Here is a 20758-nt window from a genome sequence, read left to right on the forward strand (position 1 = left end):
GACCTTTGGTGATTTGTGCGCTATATAAAAATCTTTGACATTGACATTGACATTACGTGAGCCCCAGTTACATTACACAAGGTCACATTCATTTTTTTGTTTTTTAGGCACATGAATATTATGTGATTTATCCCAGAATCACAGGCTGTTGAGCAGAGACTGAAATTTGGTTCTCCAGTTTCAAAGTCAGCAGCTCTGGCCTTAATGCCACATTCTCCTGGTATAGCTCACCAGCACACTGCTGTGGCTGTTGTGTGCATTGGTGTATTCACCTTTAATACTGGTCTATGTATGACACAACGAGTTGCATTCACTATATACTGGTTTGGAGTTATACTGTATTTGTTTGCATTCATAATAAATTGGTTCAAAGGCATAAGACTGCGGTTTGCTTGTATACTCGTGCTCTGCATTTGCAATACACTGGTCCATTATTGTATTAGCTGAGATGCATAATATATTGTTTTTTTCTCCCATATTGTATTGGGGTTATTTACAGCACTGTTTAATATGCATATATTGATTTGCAAGGATTGCATATGGGTGTCAATGTTTAATGTATAGATTCATATATACATACTCTATTGGTTTACTCTTGTGATGAACTGGTTTGTGTGCATGATATATTCAACCAACTATGCAGCCCACTGATTTGTAAGCGTTGCATGATGGTTTGCATTCTTAACGTTCTGGTAGACTTGCATAACTGCTTGGTTTGTTTATATAATGAATTGCTTCATGCTTGTAATAAACTGGTTTGTGTGTGTAATATATTGGTTGTAATGTACATTCTGTTGCGTTGAAAGCGTTGCATGCCGGTTTGCATGCATGTCATACTGGTTCCAATGCATAAATCACTGGTTTGCGTGAATACCATACTGATCTGCAGGTGTAATGTATTGGTCTTACTACATCATATATGTGTCAGAATTATATTTTGATCCATTCTTCTAATGTTCTGTTTTCTGTGAGTACTTTATTGGTTAACATGTTCAATTGTTTTAAAAATGCTGATTTACCTACACGATGTACTGCTTCTAGTACACAACCTACTGGTTTTCATGTTCATCATATTGGTTTGCATGCATAAAGTACTGGTAGGCATGCATCATTGTATGTTCCACATGATTAACACCTTGGTTTTTAAGCACAGTATATCTTTTGTAGAAATAATATACTATTTTTTAAACAGTGTATTTGCCAATCACATTGGTTACTGAACAGCAAACATTTTGGTTTGAATGGGTTTCATGCATTGGTTTGATTACATTATACATAAGGTTCCCAGTTTTCAGTTTTTACCGATTTTTACGGATAAATACAGACAGAAAACAATGTGTTTCCTGTCTGTACTTATTTTGAAAAGCGGAAAAATACTGAGACTCCCCATGCTGTCTGTCGTGTTCCCGATCCCACAGAACACACGAGAAGCCAGATCGTTTCAGGTATTCTTTATTTCTTTATTTCTTGTCTCGTGCGTGGTCCCTGACCTCTTGCCCTGAGGTCCTGCCCTGGAATGCCCTCGTTCCCCCTTCTCCCCTCCCCTCATCGGAACTGGTGTCCAGTGTCCTCTGGCCTCTGCCCTTTGCCCCAGGGTCCTAGTGCCCCTGGTCTGGGCATGACATCTCCCCCCTTGTTGCAAACAATTTTTTTTTTTTTTTTCGCTTCTTGTAGTTAGAGAGAGAGAGAGAGAGTCTCCACAGACCTCTGTCTTCTCACATTTCTTCAATTAGTCTTTTTGTTTTCTTGCATTCTCTTCTTGGTCGTTGCGTTCTGATGTCTGCTGGAGCTGTCTCCTCGTGTGTCTCTTCCTTCAGCCCATGTATTGGCAGCTCCTCTTCTTTTGATTTCAGTTCTCTGAAGTGTGAGATGTTGCGAGTAATGTGGTATGGCCCTGCTGAAGCCGTTATCATTGGCCCTTTCACTCCTGTCACTGTCAATGGGTCCCTTGAGAAAACACTGTCTGATTTTCGCACTTGTTTCTGCCGTACTACCACGGTGTCTCCTTCTTCTATCTTTGTGCTTGCCGCGTGTCTTCTCCGATCAGCATATGCCTTCATCTTTTCTTTCGCTTCGGTGTCTCTCGTTGCTATGTCTTGTCGCTCCCTGCTTTCCTTTTCTTTCACTTGTGGCAACCTCGTCCTGCTTGATCGCCCCAACATCAGTTCTGCGGGGCACTTTCCGGTGGAGCTGTGAGGGGTGTTTCGATAGTCCCTTAGGACCTGGCACAGAGCTTGTCCTATTGAGATCTGCGTCAACTTTGCTCTTTGTATTGCCTTTTTGATTGTCCCCATGAACCGTTCTGCCATCCCATTTGCTTGTGGCCATAGGGGAGTTATTCGTCGATGATTGATCCCGAGGTATTCCATGAAGCTTTTGAATTCTCGCCTGAAAATGGGGGCCCATTGTCCGTCTTCAGTGTTTGTGGTGAGCCCCATGCTGCGAAAACGTCATCCAGGACTGGCAGTGTTGCGTTTGCTGACGTTGATGCTACCTGCCTCACTATTGAGAATCTGGAGAATTCATCTATTATTACCAGTAAGTAATTTCCTGTCTCCAGAGGTCCATAGAAGTCAGCCGCCAGTTCTGTCCACACTGCCTTTGGTAGTTTGGACATTTGCAGTGGCTCCGGCTTTGATGGGGGCCCTGTTACTTGGCAGATGTGGCAGTGCATCACGGTGTCTTCCACCATGTTGTCCAGTCCCGGGAACCACACTTTTTCTCGTAGCATTTTTTTTGTTGCCACAATCCCTCGATGTGACTCATGTGCTTTTTCTACTGTCCTTCTCCTCAGAGTTCGCGGTATTACAATTCGGGTGCCTCTCATCATTATTCCATTTTCGCTTTCTGAGAGTTCTTCACTGATCTTTTTGAATGCAAGCAGTTCTTCTTTTCTCACTCCTTCTTCCCAGCTGTTGTTGTTGTTGACGTGCCTCCACCTTTGCTGTTTCGTCACTTTCATTATTGCTTGCATGGTGAGGTCTTTGCTTGTCTCCTGTTCTAGTTCTTCCATTGATATCGTTGCTGGTGTGTTGTGTTTGAGTGCAAAGTTTAGGTATTCCTCCGCCATGGTTGTTGCTTGAGATGCTTGTGGCAGGGGGTGCCTTGACACATAATCAGCCGGATTGTGTTCCTTCCCTGGTTTGTGTATTATTTTGAAGTTGTAGTCCATTAGCCGTATCCCCCACCTCTCTATCCTGGGTGGTATTTTTGCATTTGGATTTCCGTATATTGTTATCAGTGCTTGGTGATCTGTTATTATTGTGAAAGGTTTTCCGTAGATGAACATGTGGTAGTGTTCACATGCCCATACTACCGCCAAGCTCTCTTTTTCCGGCTGGGAGTATCCTTTTTCGACATCCGATAGGCTTTTGCTTCCATAGGCTACTACACGTCTTGGGGAGTCTTTTCCTGGTTGGTGTTGTGCCAGTATTTCCCCTAGCCCCACTGGGCTAGCATCTACGGTCAGTTCAGTGCACAGCCTCGGTTCAAAGTATGCTAGGTGATCTACTGCCGTTACGGCGTTTCTGATCTCCTCAAACGCTTTGCTGCATCTTTCAGTCCATGCGAAACTTTGGCCTTGCTTTGTTAATTCCCTCAGCGGTGCACTTACAGTAGCGAAGTATTGAATGTATCTTGCACAGTAGCTGGCCAGGCCAAGAAATGACCCCACTTCTGCCACATCACTTGGTTGTTGTGCTCTTTCCAGCGTTTTTACCTTTTTGCGATCCGGCCGCATTCCTTTCTTGGAGAAGATGTGGCCAAAGAATACTAGTTCGTCTCGCTCCAGCTCACATTTCTCTTTATTTAGTGTCAGACCCGCCTGCTCTAAGTGAGAGCATACCTCTCTTAGTGCTTTGTCGTGCTCATTCGTTTGACTTTCCAAACACCAGGATGTCATCGCTGTAATTCAGGCTGTGTTTTTACTGGCCTTATTACTTGTCGTATTGTCTCTTGAAATATTTCCGCAGCCGACGATACACCAAAGCTCAAACGTTTGTATCTGAACAGGCCTAGGTGTGTGGAAAATGTTGTGATGTATCGAGACTGAGGATCTAGTTCTAGCTGATGGTATCCCTTGTACAGGTCTAGTTTAGAGAACCGCCTCATGCCTGTTAGACAGCTGATCATATCATCAAGGTGCGGTCCGGGATGTCTCTCGCGTTCAATTGCTTTGTTTGGTATCCTCATGTCGACACAGATTCTTATTTTTGACGTATCTTTCTTTGGTACGGCCACGATCGGTGACACCCATGGCGTTGGTCCTTCTGCTGGTTCTATGATGTCTTGCTTTAGTAATGCCTCCAATTCCTCTTCTACCTGCGGCTGCAGGTGTATTGGTACCCTCCGATGATGTTGCGCTATCGGCCTTACTGTTTCATCAATGTGTAGTGTTATTTGCCGCCCCTTTAGCTTCCCTAAGCCTTGCAGTAGCTTGGGGTATTCATTCAGGATGCTTCCTTTATCTGATATATTGTAAGTCATTTCAAGAAGACCCATCATCTGAGCCGTGATGTTGCTCAATAGGCATGGCGCTGGGATGTCACCCTGTAACACATGAATTTCTTCCTTCGTCTTTTGGTCTTTGTATGTCAGTTCTTCTGTAAATTTCCCCATGTTTGTTACTGGTGTCCGGGACCCCCAGGTGAATACTTCAACTCGGGACGGCCTCAAGCTTGGCTTTATTTTCATTTTTTCGTATTCCGACACACACATGATGTTACATGTTGCGCCACTGTCTAGGACAAACTTTGCTTTGTGTGACCCTACACCTATTGTCACAGATTCTGTCCTTTTTATCTTGGTTTTGTCTACCAGACATATGCTTTCTCCTATTTCACCCTCCTCAGCTTGTTCGGTAGTGACATCCGACATGAGATATAGTCGTCCCGTCGGTACCTCTTCTTTTTCTTCTTCTTCTTCGGATTCTATTGAGGAGCTCCTTATTCCTGTTTCAACGTCTCGGGCATGCCTGCTTGCTGATGCTCGTGGTCTTCCTGTTCTTCCTCTGTCGTTCCTGAATTACATTCCTTGACACACGCTGGCATAGTGATTTCTCCCATTGCATTTCCGACATGTCTGACCAAACGCCGGACACAGACCTCGATGTGGAAATTCAAGTCCGCACCTGTAGCACGTTCCTTCTGGTCCTTTCTTCACTGTCTGGTCATTTCTGTCTTTTTTCCATCCACCTGTGTGGTTATTGTTTGTCATTCAATGTACTTGGTCCACTGATCGTTCCTTTCCGCGTTCCATTTCCTTTGCTTGTGCTGTCGCTCTTGCTTCTGCTCTTGCTAGTGATAGGATGTTTTCTAATGACGTTGGTTCCTTTAGAATTCTTGCGCGAAATTCCGTGTCACGGCAGCCCTCAATGATGCGCAGTCTGATTGCTTGTTCGTTATTGAATTTGTCGAACTCACAGTGTGTTACGAGCTTCCGCAGTCTCGTTGCGAAATCATCCAGCGTTTCATCTTGTTGTTAGAAAGCAATCGTGAAGGTGTATCGTTCAAAATCGAAATTTCTTTGCGGGTCAAATTTATTTGTCAGGCACGCCTTTAGTTTGTCGTATGTGGTAGTCTCCTCTTGTGGCAGTGTCACTAGTAGGTTTTCAACCTCATCCCCTACTAGGTTTAGGAATAGGCCTAGTTGCTTCGCTGCTGTCACATCCGTCGCTTCCGTGTACCTTTCAAAACGCCTGATCCATTTCTTCCACCGTATTCCTGCTTGTGGCTCTGATGGGTTAAATGGTAATGGTCTACGATATTGCGCACTTTGTCTTTCTGCCATCCTTTTCTTTTATTGCTGCCTCTTTATTTGCCTTTGCCAAAGCTTCTTTTCTACTCTGGTGTTTCTTTATTTGTCCTTGCCAATGCTTGTTTTGTCACCTCCGGTCCTTTTATTTGTCTTTGTCAGTGCTTGTTTTCTATTTCTGGTGTTTTTTTTTTCTTTTTTATTTGTCCTTGCCAGTGCTTGTTTCCTCCTTTCGGTGCTCTATTTGGCACTTTTTTTCTTTTGCCTGACCTCAAAATGGCCGTCGCGCTGTTCTGTCTTCTTATTGGTCTGTTTGCCTGACCTCAAAATGGCCACCGGTGGTCTTGCGATACTTTTTCTCCAATCGGGGCGCTGCCTGACTTCAAAATGGCCGCCCGCTGTTTCTAAACGCTCATTGTCCCTCTTTCTGCCTGACTCCAAGAAGGGCGCCCCTCTTCTCGCGATATTTCGCACTTCAGACGGCTCACAGCGCGCGTTCACACGGCTTTCCCCAGTCTCCTTACCGGGTGGTGCAGGACAGTCTTCTTTCGCTTAATGACGGTCGGGGTGGGCTCCCGCACCGTCTCTCCTTGTGTGGCCGCACACACGAGCCAGGGTGGGCTCCTGGTCTCGATGACGGTGTCCTTCGACGCGACGGACCGCCGCTCTTCTTTCCTCTACTGGGCACACGATCACGCACCTTCGTCGCCAGTTGTCGTGTTCCCGATCCCACAGAACACACGAGAAGCCAGATCGTTTCAGGTATTCTTTATTTCTTTATTTCTTTTCTCGTGCGTGGTCCCTGACCTCTTGCCCTTAGGTCCTGCCCTGGAATGCCCTTGTTCCCCCTTGTCCCCTCCCCGCACCGGAACTGGTGTCCAGTGTCCTCTGTCCTCTGCCCTTTGCCCCAGGGTCCTAGTGCCCCTGGTCTGGGCATGACACTGTCTTCAAGAACTTCAGGCAAAACCTGAACAGATAGACAGCATAGGGAGTTAAAAAAATAGGATGAGATTCCCTTAAATACAGATATATGTTAACCTATATTTGTAATATAATGCTAATATGTACCTGTGGGTGTAGTCTTGTGTTAAATGTGGCTTCTTTATTTGCCAAAATGCAACAGGCATCCACATATAAGGGCATGTGTAAGAGTTAAATAAATGTAGAAATATACCATTTAAAAAATATATATATTTTATTGAGAGTTCATTCAAATTACAAACTAAAGAATTGTCGAATAAAGTGTATACTGCGAACAGGTCAGAATATTCAAATTACTTTGTCAATAGACGATATAGAAAGGAGAACTGCAACATTACACATCAGGGATAAATACCATATAAAGTGCAAAGTGCTAGGTCTTTAAAAATAAACATATCTCATCAATCCTTTTCAAAACTGTAAAATTTTTGAATAAAGTGCATAGTGCGAACCACTCAGAGTATTCAAGTTACTCTACCAATAAACAATAAATAAAGAAAAACTGCAGCATTATATATCGGTAATAGATACTATATAAAGGGCAATGTGCTAGACATTAAAAAAATTAACATATCTCATTTATCTTTCACAACTCCCTGTTCAAAGAATAAATACCAAATAAAGTACAGGTGCTAAACATTTGGGTATACCTATAGCCTAACAATTTTACCCATCGCCAGTTGCAGAGAGAAGACCCTGCAGTCATAAAATAGTTACAAATCATAATTAAATTAAAATGGAAAGTGCAAAGTGTTAAATATAGAATATTAGGCATAAACATAATTCAACGTTCTTTCAATAACCCTAATGCAGCAAAAGAAGAGAAGAAGGCAGGCGTGTGATACAAAATTGAAGAATATAAAAAAGTACCTGTAAGTGTGTGTGGTAATATAAGAGTAGGTTGTGGAGAAAACCTTGCAGACTGGGCATAGCTAATCAAATTGCCACTTTGTCTTCTTTTTATTAATTATTTAAATTCAAAACCATTTTTCCCCTATCTCTAACTTATAACCCCAATAGACTCCAGCGTTTCTCAAACTTTTTAATTGAGCCTGATCTTAGCGCATATTTTTTTTCCAATTCTTTGATTTTATTTAGTTTCGCTCTCCATGCCTGAAAAGAGTAAACTATATCAGATTGCCAGCATTGTAAAATTGTAGATCTTGCCACCAATGCTGCGATGTATAGACTTTCACCTTTTAAAGTAATATCGGGGGAACAGCCCAGAACTGCAATTGATGCGTCAATGGATATGGAAGGGTCTAAGGTGGATCTGAGATAGAGTTCAATTCCCTCCCACAGACCATTGATTTTTGGACATTCCCAAATAATATGTGACCATGTGCCACCTCCCTCTTTTGTGCAGCGGAAACACCTGTCCTCTATTTGTGGATATAACTTATGAAGGAAAGAAGGAGTCCTATAGATCAGTCATTTTGAGTAGAATTCCATGCGCTTAAAATTTGCTCCCCTAACTGTTGATGTATTAAGGATGTTAATTCTGTTCCACGTTGATATTGAGACCTGCATCCCTTCCCTTTTCCACCATCTATCACGAATTTTATCATATGGCAAGAGAGGTTTATTTTCATCAAAGATTTTCACCCAGGCACTAATCCTCCGTTGGGTCCGGGAATCAAAGGCTTCACTAATATTTACTCTAGCGGAAGTGTTTTTTATATCAAATTTTTCCAGGCAGGGGTTTTATTCTAATAAATGACCATTCTAATTTTGTTTTAGAATGCAAGAGCCGCGTTTCGATCTCTGACCATTGCTTCCAAGAGTTACCTATAATAAAATCCCGAATTTGTACATACCCATTTTCTTCCCATTTTTTTAAGAATACTAGTCTCTAAAAAACATCTTTCCCCTGTAAAAAAATGGGACAGCCTAGTTGAACTATTAAATCTTGGAATACTAAAATTTTTTATAAACTGAGATTTTTGCTTGAGTAACCGTTGGAGAGTCTTATATCGTACTTTCTTAGGTTACTTAATTATTCTTGTAGGATCAGCGATATTATATTCCTTTAAAATCTTTTTCATAAAGAAATTGTCTACCTTCTGAGGGTCCAAAATGAAAAATCTAAAACTATGGTGTGCAAAAGTTGAATGGTAATAATTCATAATGTTTGGAAGGGACAACCCTCCTTCTGCAACAGGGTGATTTAAAATGCTGAGTGCCAGTCTCGGTATCTTATTTGACCATAAAAAGGAGGACCACATACTATCTACCTCTTTTAAAAAAGCTGGTTGTAGTGCACATGGAGCGGCGCTAAAAAGAGAATTAAATAGTGGAAGAATAGACATACGAATTAGTGCCACTAGACCGAATATTAATAATGGGAGCTGATTCCATCGTGTTAGCAGACGTTACACTTTTTTCAGCAACGGGGTATAGTTTAAATGAAATAGATCTTCTACTTTCTCCGTAACAAAAATCCCTAAGTATCTCTTTGGGCGGGTGTTGTATACCGACTTAAATTCTGGCAATAGAGAATTGATCGAACAGTTGCACAATATGATCTCGGTTTTGGACTTGTTTATTCTATAACCACCTATTGCTTGAAAATCTGAGAAAACCCTCATGATTTTCTCCTGGGTGTCTGTGTCTGAGTTTAAAAAAAGGACAATGTCGTCAGCGTAGAGTTTTATATTTGTCATCCCTTGAACAGGGAGAGTATACGCCTTTCTCTGTCTAATTGCTATTGCTAGTGGCTCTATAAATAACGCAAATAAAATCGGAGAAAGAGGACACCCTTGTCTAGTGCCTCTGTTTATTTGGCATCTACCTATATTCACCAAATTGATTAAAATGTGCGCCTGTGAATTCGTATAGAGCCGTCTTATTAGATGTATAAACTCCTTTCGGAAACCAAATTTTCCCAAAATTAAAACCAGACAATCCCATGAGACTAGGTCGAACCCTTTTTCTGTGTCTAAAAACCAGACCTGGGCCTCAGTTTTATTTACGTTAAAAAAATCTAGTGCTTCTAATAAAATATTGTATTAGTGTGGAGCTGTCTCCCCACTACAAAGCTGCACTGATCCATCCCAATGAGTGAACCAACCGTTCTATTTAGTCTATTAGTGAGAAGTTTAGTAAAAATTTTGTATTCAACATTTAATAGGCTTATAGGCCTATAGGAATTCATGTTCTCACCGTCTTTATCCTGATTTAAAATGCTGACCACTACTGCTGTACGAAAAGATAATGGAGGATCACCCCCTTGTAGTAGATGGTTTCCAAGATTGAAAAATTCAGTACTAAGAGTTACAGCAAATTTTTTAAAAAAAATTCTGCGGGAAAGCCGTTTTCCCCCGTTGCTTTACAGTTGGATAGAGAGCTTATGACTAAGTCGAGTTCTTGCTTCGTAAAATCAGCTAGCAATTCCTCTCTGAAGTTCCTATCCAAAATAGGAATTGGCAAGTTGTGAAAAAAAACCCGGATGGATTCATAGGGTGCGTGGTAGTTAGATTGGTGTATTCCCTTATAATGCTTGAGGAAGACCTCTCCTATGTCTACCATACTAACTGAGTGTGTTTTAGTAGAATCGTCCCATATACTTTCAATCCTGTTATGAAGCTGTTTCTCTTTTGCCTGCCAGGCTAAAAGCTTCCCTGTGTATTCTCTATCTTCATAGACTCTTTGAAGGTAAGTTCTGCTTGCCATGTCACCTAAACCATAGTAGAATTCTCTCATTTGTGTTTCTGATGTAATCCTGATTTGCGTGGGCAAGTCTTGTTTCAATTTTTAACCTTTCCTCTTTTTTAGCCCTTTGTTGCGGGATCTCCTTTGAGGTAATTATACCTCTAAGTGTGGCCTTAAATGCATCCCCGATCATATTAATTGGGGCAGAATCTTTATTTATATAAAAAGCAACTAATCTCGATTTCCATTTCTGTGCACCACATGTCATTTGATAAATTAAATTTATTAAAATGCCATCTTCTTGATGCACTATCATCCAAGCTCCCTACAACGACTTCCGTTTTAATTAGGGCATGATCTAAAAAGGCATTTAAAATATGTTCATATTTGCTAACTACAAGATTATGTGAGGTCAGAAAAAAGTCTATTCTTGATGCTGAATCATATTTTGCTGAGTAACACGAGTACCCATGTTCAGTTAAGTCGCCAATAGTCTACAATATCTAGATCAAGTTTACAGCTAGACAGGCCGATAGAGACTTTGGGTTTATTTTGTTTTCGTTCTATCTTTGTCGAGTCAACTCAGAGATCCTGTAGAAAATTAAAATCAGCTCCCCATATGATCTGACCTGGAATACCCTATAGAGCTTGCTTTAGTTGTAGAATGGGGAGTGGGTCATCTATCACTGGTGCATAGATTTTAGCCAGTATAACTGATTTAGTTTTCCATGCACAAATGTCCATCTTCCACCCGGATCTGAGTGTGAAGCATTAACATAAAATTGAACATGCTTCCCTAAAAATACTCACTCCTCTCTGCGCAGAGCCCGAAACAGATGAACAATAAAAACCCGTCCAATTCTTAAGAATTTTATTAGCATCTGATAAACTTTGGAAATGCGTCTCTTGAAAAAAGATAACATATGGATAAAGCCCTTTGAGCCAGCTCTCTACAGCGTATGCTTTACGTCTGTTGTTTAGGCCATTAGCATTAAAAGACAAAATTGTTGATGTATTCCTATTCAACATTCAACAATAACTGGGATTCGTAAAGTGACTTGTGCTGGCTCTGAACGGGGCCAGAGGTTTAATATAATATTAATTATAACATATTGAACGTCCCATCCTAGACTTTACTCTGACCCTGATAGAGATATAATGTAAAATACATAGAAGTCCTTTGTATAAAATCCCTTTCTAGAAATTAGGAAACTAAAAAATTAGAATTGGGCAAAATTTGCATTGAGCAGCAGTTTTAGATAGCAGCTGAAATATAACACTACAATAGCATAGTTGTCTACTCTTTCTATTGGATAGCAAAAAGTGCAAATTGTGCATTTGAGTAGCAGTTGTAGATGGCAGCTGAAACATAACACTACAAAACCATAGGTGCCTAAGAGACATTCTTCATTTACCATATCTGGCAGCATAGCAAACTAAAAAAAACACTTCCAAGAAGGTAGTATATAAAAATTTAAGCAGCAGATCATAATAGCAGCCGACATGTAAAGTGCAAGGAAGTATATATATATATATACCGGAGGAAAAACATAAAGTGCCTAGTGATCAATCTCCACCTAAAGTGCATACTGCGTTTCTGTAAAATTTACCTGTACATTGACATTTTCTCTGCCAAGTCTATTTATATTCTGAAACAATGATGGTTTGCCTAAGAACCCTCTTTTTTCTGAATGCTTCACCCCCACCACCTCCCCCCATGACCCCCCCTGAAGGAAGAAAAACCCCGCTATTCCCACTATTCCCTCCTTCTCCCTCTTTTTGCTGAATGCCATCTTTGCGTCTCCTGATTCACCTCCTACCCCCCTAAAATGTCCTCAACTAGGAGATCTCATAACAGATCATATTATAATCCAAATCCAACTCATGACTACAGAGTTCCTTTCTCTTATGCAGCACTCAGATCTTCCTAAAGGGTTTGAGCCTCTGATGTATCCGTAAAGGCATAACAATTTCCTTTAGCCAGGACTTTTAGTTTAGATTGTTGCACAATTGATGCTTGCGCTCCTTTAGCCTTAAACGATTCAATCATTTTAATAAAATCCTTCTGTCTATGTGCTGAGGCTGCGGACATGTCAGAACAAAATCTAAAATTTTGGATCTCAGAGGTGGAAAATGATCTCTTGGCTATTGCTGTATTTAAAAAAAATTCTTAAATTGTCTAGTCTGAGAAGTTCATTAGGATCGTACTTGGGTATTTGGCATTCAGATTTTTCTGTGCAGGAACTCTGTGTGCTCTGGTGACTGTGAGATCCCCTTGCAGCTCTGGTATTACCTTTCTTAGAAGTGACTCAGACCACTTTACCATATCGGTGTTTTCCATGCCTTCCGTAATTCCGACCAAGCGCAGATTAGATCGTCTGTTATAGTTTTCAAGATCTTGAAGTTTTTGCTCCATCTGGTGTTTATTTTTATTTAGCCCATGGAGATCCTTATGCATAGCTGAGATATTTTCCTCTAGGTCTGAGACACAGTTCTCAACTTCCATAATCCTTTTAGGGATGTTAAACAAGTGTTCCTCAGCTTAGACAGCCTTTCTTGTAACTGTGAGATTTCAAGTGTTTGGGAGACTTTAAAGTCTCTTAGTTCTTGTAGGATGATTGTAAGCATGTTTTTAATTGAAGAATTTCCTTTAGTTTCCTCGCCTGCTAGTGGTAGGAATAGATCTAATTCTGATTCAGAAGAAGACTCAGACACTAATACTTCTGTCCTTGATTGAGTGTTGTTTGTTGCCCTTTGGGCGGGCTGTGGAAGTGTTTGGTCTTCTTGGATAGAAGGAGGATTATCAGGGGCCGTTTCTAGAGAGACTATCTCAGGTTGCAAATGTGAATAAGGCTGTAGATGAATTGCCTGGACAGGCGGAGCAGGCTGAACAGGATAGCTTTGTACAGTCTGCTTATCTAGGTGACCTAATTGAGATTCAAGACTTGGGCTCTCAGAGCTAGAGTGTAGCATGTTTTTTTACTTGCCTTGTGTGGATAGGTGCTTACTAAAAAGAGGATATTGCTTGGGACTGAGCAGGTTGTCATCACCCCTGTTAGCTCCATCTCCTGTTCCGCAGTCTCCACCTATAGCCAGTGCATTTAAGTCTGCTGGGTCTACTGGGTGTTCAAATGGGGTTTCATCCTCATATGAGGGTTCGTAGATAGTATTCTGATTAGACTGTTTTTCTTTTTCGTCAAGAGCCTTCGCCTTAAGTTCCATTCTCTGCTGAGCATTCCTTTGCCCCCTCCGCATTCCTCGGGGGGCAGGTGAAGGTGTTAACACTGTTTGACCCAGCGGCTCGGAGAGCTCTTTCTCCACCCCAGCTTTACTCTGTTTACCTTGCATTTTCCAGGTATGAACTTTCTCACCAGCTCGCCTCTTTTCCCCCCGACTTCTTCTCCTCGCCTCTTTTCCTTCCCTCAGCTCCTCTCTGCTACTGAAGACAGGGTACGCGGGAGATAGAGGCCGTGTGCAACAGGCTTTGCCTCAATCAGCACGTTAAAAGGGCAAGTATTGGACAATGAGCAGTGGACAGTAAAGCAGACTTTCCTTTTTTTACAGCATAGGAGACGGGGGCAGTGGGGAATAGCTTTTCAACGCACTGTGCTTATGCAGGTGGCGGACAGCAGGCGAACAGCAGGTGCATGGCAGCCTTTCTTTCTTTTAATCAATATGTCACATGCATTTTGTGATGCTTTGGTGTTTTTGGCGCTTGGGACTTATCGTTTAAAGTTTTTACTACTTTGGTGATTTTTTTTTTTTGTTTGGCGTTGGGGCGTTAGGGCGAGGTAGCAGGGATGCTTGAATTAAATCTTGAATTTAGCCCCTCACGCTGCTCACTTTTCTCCCGCCGAAGCTCACCGAGACTCAGGGTCGTAGCTAGAGCTTGTGGCGCCCGGGGCTATCCCTCAGATTGCCGCCCATGGCATCCGCAGCCCTGTGATTGTGTGAGCTTAAGTCTCGGACTCGAATTTTGAATCTCACCTCACTGTCAAATTTCGGGCACAACTGCTTCTCACATGTATCATTGGAATGCTAGTTTTACATTGGTCTATTAACTAGTGCAAGTAAGTGTTAACTATCTGAACTTGCAGTTGTAGAGGGCTGCGCACAGCACCCTGGGCCAACTCGCTTAATTATACTGGTGTGATTTTTTTAAATACTTTTAAACATATTTGTTATCCTGTCTGACTGTGACCGCTATGGGTGTCTCACAGGCTCTACCGAGGCTTGCCCAGCAATCATGCTATCACACACATGCTCACTGTGGTGGACAGTCCGTGAGTGAGCTGACTAATGAATTTATGGTATAGGCCTGAGGCAATTGAGATTTGTGTTAGGGCCTCTCACACCCTGGTATAGTCTGGGCCCAGGTCTCCTGTGGGACAGAGAGAGCAGCATGGAGTTTAGTGATTCTTCTCTCCTGGTTTCTTATTTGAGCTCTCTCCAAACAGCCGCAATGCCACATGTTCACAGACAGGTACTCTCATCAGCGTGCGTCGTGACTGTCACTCGAGACAGACTACTTTTGCACTTAACTGCGTGAATCTGGATCTGAAGGTGGGGTGTTGGATTTAGGGGTCTTTCGACACCTGCTGTGCTGCAGGCTTTAAACAGCAATGCAGGGTGGACAGAATACCCGACTGAAGACCAAGCTGCTTCTGTGCCATGGGCAGATAAAAAGAATTTAAATATTTGCCTGAAGTGTTGTCTGGTTTATTTACACGTGGTGTGTAACTTGTCACTCGCTGTGCGACACTAGAGATATATATGCCAGGACATCAAGGCAGGCTCTGGTGATGCTCATGCCACTACAACTCTAAATGTCTCATGTGCACCCAGCAAAACCCCTTCTACATTAGTAGGGTCCAGTAAAGATCTGCGTTCTCTACTAAACTTGTGTCTTGTATTGTCAGTGGCTCTTATTGCACAGCTTCGCTCCAGCAGTTCTACAGCCTAACCGCAGTTCCTTGCTATTTTTGGTGTTAATTCTTAGTGGAGCCATGTGACCTGCTTTCTAGAGGTCCATAGCTGTCGTTTTAATTATAGTCAGCTGCAGCAGGCGTTTGCAGCAGTTTTAGATTTTCTAAGAGTTTTTCGTTGCTCAAATGGGTCTAATTTCTGAGAATGTATGTTTCCTCATCTTCATTGCTTGTTTTTTGCTCGCAAGAAAGTGTCAAATGTCACGCATAACCACACTGAAATTATGAACATGTCACACATAGCAATCTGAAACCTTGGCAGCTATGGATGGCACGTGTCATGAAGTCATTTGCTGACTGCTTAACTTGGTTAGTCCCCCCACTTCTTTTTATAGGACTTGTGCCCACTGCCCTGCACTCACCAAAGATCCTTTCTTCCCCTCGTGACAACTGTTTAGCTCTTACCTTCCTCAGGCTCCAGTACTCCACAGTGTTGGCAGGGTCTCTACCGTAGGGGTTGGTTCTGCTGCAGTCTGCAGCAAATCGCCCAGCACTGCGACGGCCACTGCCCCAGACTCGACTCATAACTGCCAAGATTTCAGATTACTATGTGTGACATTTTCATAATTTTAGTGTACTTATGAGTGACATTTCAATGACTATAAGTGACACTTTCTCCCGAGCAAAATCAAGCCATGAAGACGAGGGAAACATATAAATATCACAAATTACTCCCATTTGAGCAGAGAGAAACTGTAACAGCTGCAAGCACCAGAAAGGAAGGGAACTACCCTAGTGCCCATGTAACATGATTGGACAGTGGCCTCAGACACTCGCCTCAGACACTCTGCATCCTGTCAGGCTCAGGGGAGTGAGGGTGAGGCCCACATAAGTTACAGCTTGCCAGGGCGGTGTTGTGTGTAAAATGGTACGTCCCGTTATGAGAAAATCCAAACATGGCAGACGCTGACACACCAAAAGAGGAGGGGTTAATGTTTGACATAGGCAACAAAAGGGGTGTGCAGTTTCGTTTTTTTTTTATTAATCCACCATACGTTTTGGCAGGAGGAGCACTTCTTTATCAGTTTCCCAGCTGACGACAGATGTCCCATTAATGTTAAACACAAAAGCCTGGAACAACTATCAAAGTCAGAAAGAGTAATGGTAATAATGTGGAAAGTGTCTAGACTAACGGCCATTCGGAAAATTACATTCCCCATTTCTAACGTTGAAGAGAAGTCATGAGCACAAAGAAAGCTATATATAAATGTACTGTGGCACATAAACAGGTAAGCGCTTTCAGCCAAACAGAGAGAGAATAAAAGAGCTGCACTGGAGAGACAGTGAGTTCAGGTACCTAATATCTGTGGACTGATGTTGGGCTGCATCAGTTGCCTTAGGTGATAAAATATAACGTGCACCGTTTTAAATCTCTTTCTGAGCATGTATTTGACAAGAATAACTTTCTGAATTATGTTGTTCAACGACAATAATATATGTTGCGATTTTCAGTGCTACAGGACGGTGAATGCAAAAGCAGAAGAGCTAATAAAACATAATACAGTGCTTTAAATTAATTTAGGAAGCAGTCACTGTATGGGACATCTATTAAGGAAAAACACAAACCTTTCCCTCCCAAAGCTCGAGGATAGCACCTCTCAGTATGTAAGTCACAGTATCAATTTATGAAAAAAGTGTCTTACCATCATGAAGTGTACACGTCAAGTGCCTGCTGATGAGAACCTAAACACCTTCCATAGCTGCCAAGGTTTCAGATTGCTTATGTGTGACATTTTCATAATTTCAGTGTAAATATGAGTGGCATTTCAATGACTATGAGTGACACTTCGGTACGAGCAAAATAAAGCAATGAAGGCGACTGAAGCATATAAATATAGGAAATTGCACCCATTTGAGCAACAAGAAACTCTAAGAAGATCTGAAAACTGCTGCAAATGACCTGTGGCTTTGCTGTTACTCAATATTTGTGACTGCTGTAATTTCTATTTTTATGCTCTTTATCAATGCCCAACGCCATTGTGTGGTATCATTTATATGCCTTATATCTTTATTTGTAAAGCACTCTAACATCTTTCAGCCCCTCTCTCACACATTTTTCATTTGTTTTCTAGTGCTGCTCATACCAATGAAGGGTGCCAGAGCACTTTACATCAGACAAACATTATACCAACACAATGACTCTTTCGTGGGTTTTCCAGGCTAGCAACATGTTTGTAGCACATCTCCCCAGACAACATCTGAAGTGGTTTCATAGGTAGTTATGAAGCTGAAGTGATTTGCAGTGTTCACAAGCCTTTTGCCAGGTGTACTACAAGAAATAGAGCACACATTTGAAAATAGCAACTGGGGGCCCAAGCCAGTTGGATATTTGAAACTGAAAATATCCCGCAATGTCACCTTAGTACCAATACAGGCAGGCACGCACAGGCTTTAACCCACCGAGATATCTCACCCATACTATTTTTTTTGTCTAAATCTAGATGCTTATATGGCGTGTGGGTTAAGGCTGATTGAAGAGATTTGTGTGTTGTGTCGTCATGGTTACGCGCTTGTAATGTACAAAGGTAAATTCAAATGAGATCATCAGTATCCTAATGAGCATTATTAAATTTCAAAAAGCCTTTCTATTTTGGCCACATGATATTGGAAATTTTGAGCGTGACAAAGACAAAAGGGTGCCAGATATCATTGTCCACTGAAGTGCAGGTACTCTCACTGATAGAAAGCTCCGAGGGAAATCGGTACCTGCTCATTTAAAGCACTGCTTGTGCAGGTACCCTGACTTTCCCCTTACTGTGGGTGTCACCCTCGCTGACTGCCTTCCCAGTCCACTAGTCCAGATTTTTTTACACCACTCTTAACAGTATATGTTCTGCCTTCCAACCCAAGCTGCACCCCTCCACACTCCATGCCTGACATGAGAAAGAGTTCAAACATGTACCACCTAACAATGATCTCGCTGCCTGACCGCGTGCTGCCATTTATTGTGTAAATCACCCGGTGGCACTTACTTGGGCAGTGGTCCAGAGTCTGGAGGAGTGTGGCGATGGCGCTCCAAGAATTGCTTGACACACCGTCTCTCAAGGCAGTGGCTGCAGGCTCAATTAGGCCGCTACTGCGCGCTGTGGCAATTCGGGTTTGCCTGCCGCCTCATTATAACATTTACCCTCCAGGCTGCAAAGGTGCAGGCTCAGCCGGCTGGCTGCAGGCAGGTTCAGGCCGTGAGTCACAGCAGGTCGCGGCAATTTGAGTTTTCCGGCCCGCCTCCAGTGATAGTCGGACTCGTGCTGGCCGCCTGATGCAAGTACTAAACTGAACACACACACAAACACACATCGATCGCATGGAGCCCAGGGTTAAAGTTGGAAAAAAGCACTTACTTGAAGTCTTTTCTGATAATTGCCTCAATGCAGACTCGAGGACAGCATCCATCGCACTGATCCGGATCCTCTTGGTGGGCTTTAGTGCTGCTGCAATTGAATATCAAATCGAAGGTCACTGTAGTTTGGAGTCGCCATCGACAGTCGACAGTCAAAAGACGCAGGTCTGTCTGTGCCGCCCACCCTTCAACACAAGAGGAGGGTAGCAAGTGATGCGTGCTGCTTCAAGTTCATGTGGTCCAGTCAAAGGTCAGCTGGCTGCCTTTTAAAGACAGGACGCAGGCCGGTGGTGTAAGTGCCCCACCAGCGACCCCAGCAACCCACGTTGAGGCAGGTAAGAGGTCAGGGAGGGCTGCTGAGGCATTGGGCCGCACAGGTCGGGACTTAAAAAAACATCCTGCCTGCAAGCAAGCATGACCGCCTCCATATTCACACATGGCCCGTATATGCGCTACTGACTGTGGCGGCAGTAGGCCAGCTCACCAACGAAAAACAAAGCTGCTGCTGCTGCCCGCTACCTGAGCTGTGCAATGCCGACTTTTGTGCAGGAAACCAGGGTTCAAGCCTCGAGGTCACGTCCACATCCAGTGATTCTGGTCAAATCCCTTCATCTCCCCGTGCCTGAATGTGTAATGTAAATACGGTGCTAAAGCGCTTCAATACCTTCTGGTCGATTTCGCGCTATATAAATATGCAAAGATAAAACCAGGCAAGGCGCGACCCTTCGGATTCCACTTTGTTCTTTACAGGCGCCGCTCACGAGAGGCGAGCGCGTGATGCCGCGTCACTGCTGTCGTGCTGCGCTACATTTCAGCGCGAGGGCTGGCCAAACTTTATACCCAGGGCCGTCATTGGTAGCGCTTTCGCGCGCAACAAGATTGACGGCCCTGGGACTGTCTGGAATCACAAACGGGGTACGTACGTTGCTTGCTCTTCACAAGGGGGCCGCGCGGCACTGGCGGACCGTAGCAGCGGTCTTTGTAATTTATATGGGGACATGGACACTACTGCCTGTAGTGACTGACAGCAGTGTCAGCGAGTGTCCAAATCAATTATAAAGGCCGCCGCCCTCAAAATAGTGCCGCCGGGGGCGGACCGCCCCCCCCTAGCTACGCCACTGCCGAGACTCACCGAGTTTCTTTCCCCCCCCCCCCCGACTCGCTGGTCCCGCAGCTCCCGCCGCCCTCGCCGCTTACCGCTCGCTTGCTTTATTTGCTTGATAGACCTTTCCAGGCGCTGCCGGTGTCCTTCGATCCCTTTTTGCTCCTACCTCGCTTGCTCACTTTGCTTTAATCGCTCATAGGCTCCGTTTAGGAATCTGAGTCATCGGAGCATTGGAAACGCAGCAGCCATTCTTCTCCAGAGCGTCTCATGCGCTGGGCCTCAGTGAATCAGGTGACGCTGACGGCAATATGTGTGGGTCCGTCTCATGACTCTCCTACGTCTCATCAGAAATATACCATTTTGTGACTCTAATTATTCTCAAAATACAAAATAAATATGGATAAACACCAATAAGATTGCCAAAAAATAAATCTGGATAAATACAGATGAAAATGTTAAAAAAATAAATGCCATAAAACCGTGAGCCAATGGTTTGACTATGCAGATTTGAAGACGCGAAGACAATGACGGGGTCACAAAGTGGTTAGAGGTTCAATTCTCTCAAGTCCTGTGAGAAGCCAGTTCATGTGAAGCTGAGCAGCACTTGCTTTTATTACCTAGAGGTAAAAATATTGGCTTGTTTGCTCATTATATCTGTTAGCAACTGCAAGGTTATGCTGCCTCTGAGATAAGCCTGTCTGCTTGTGCCAAGCTACCAAGGGGGTGAGCAGGGGTTATTTTAGAAGTGTATTCCCCTTACTCTGACTAGAAACAAGGGCCCCTATTTGGACAAAGGTACCTACCTCTGCCAACTAGAGACCCCCATTTCTAACACCGGGCATTGTTGTTTCACTCTTTGAATTACCATTTTAGATGCTGCCCAAAGTTCACATGATGCAGACTAAAAAGCTACATTTGGGATTTGCAAAAGTTCTCATACTCAGC

This window comes from Triturus cristatus, chromosome 12, assembly GCF_964204655.1.
Source record: "Triturus cristatus chromosome 12, aTriCri1.1, whole genome shotgun sequence".
NCBI classification, from domain to species: Eukaryota; Metazoa; Chordata; class Amphibia; order Caudata; family Salamandridae; genus Triturus; species Triturus cristatus.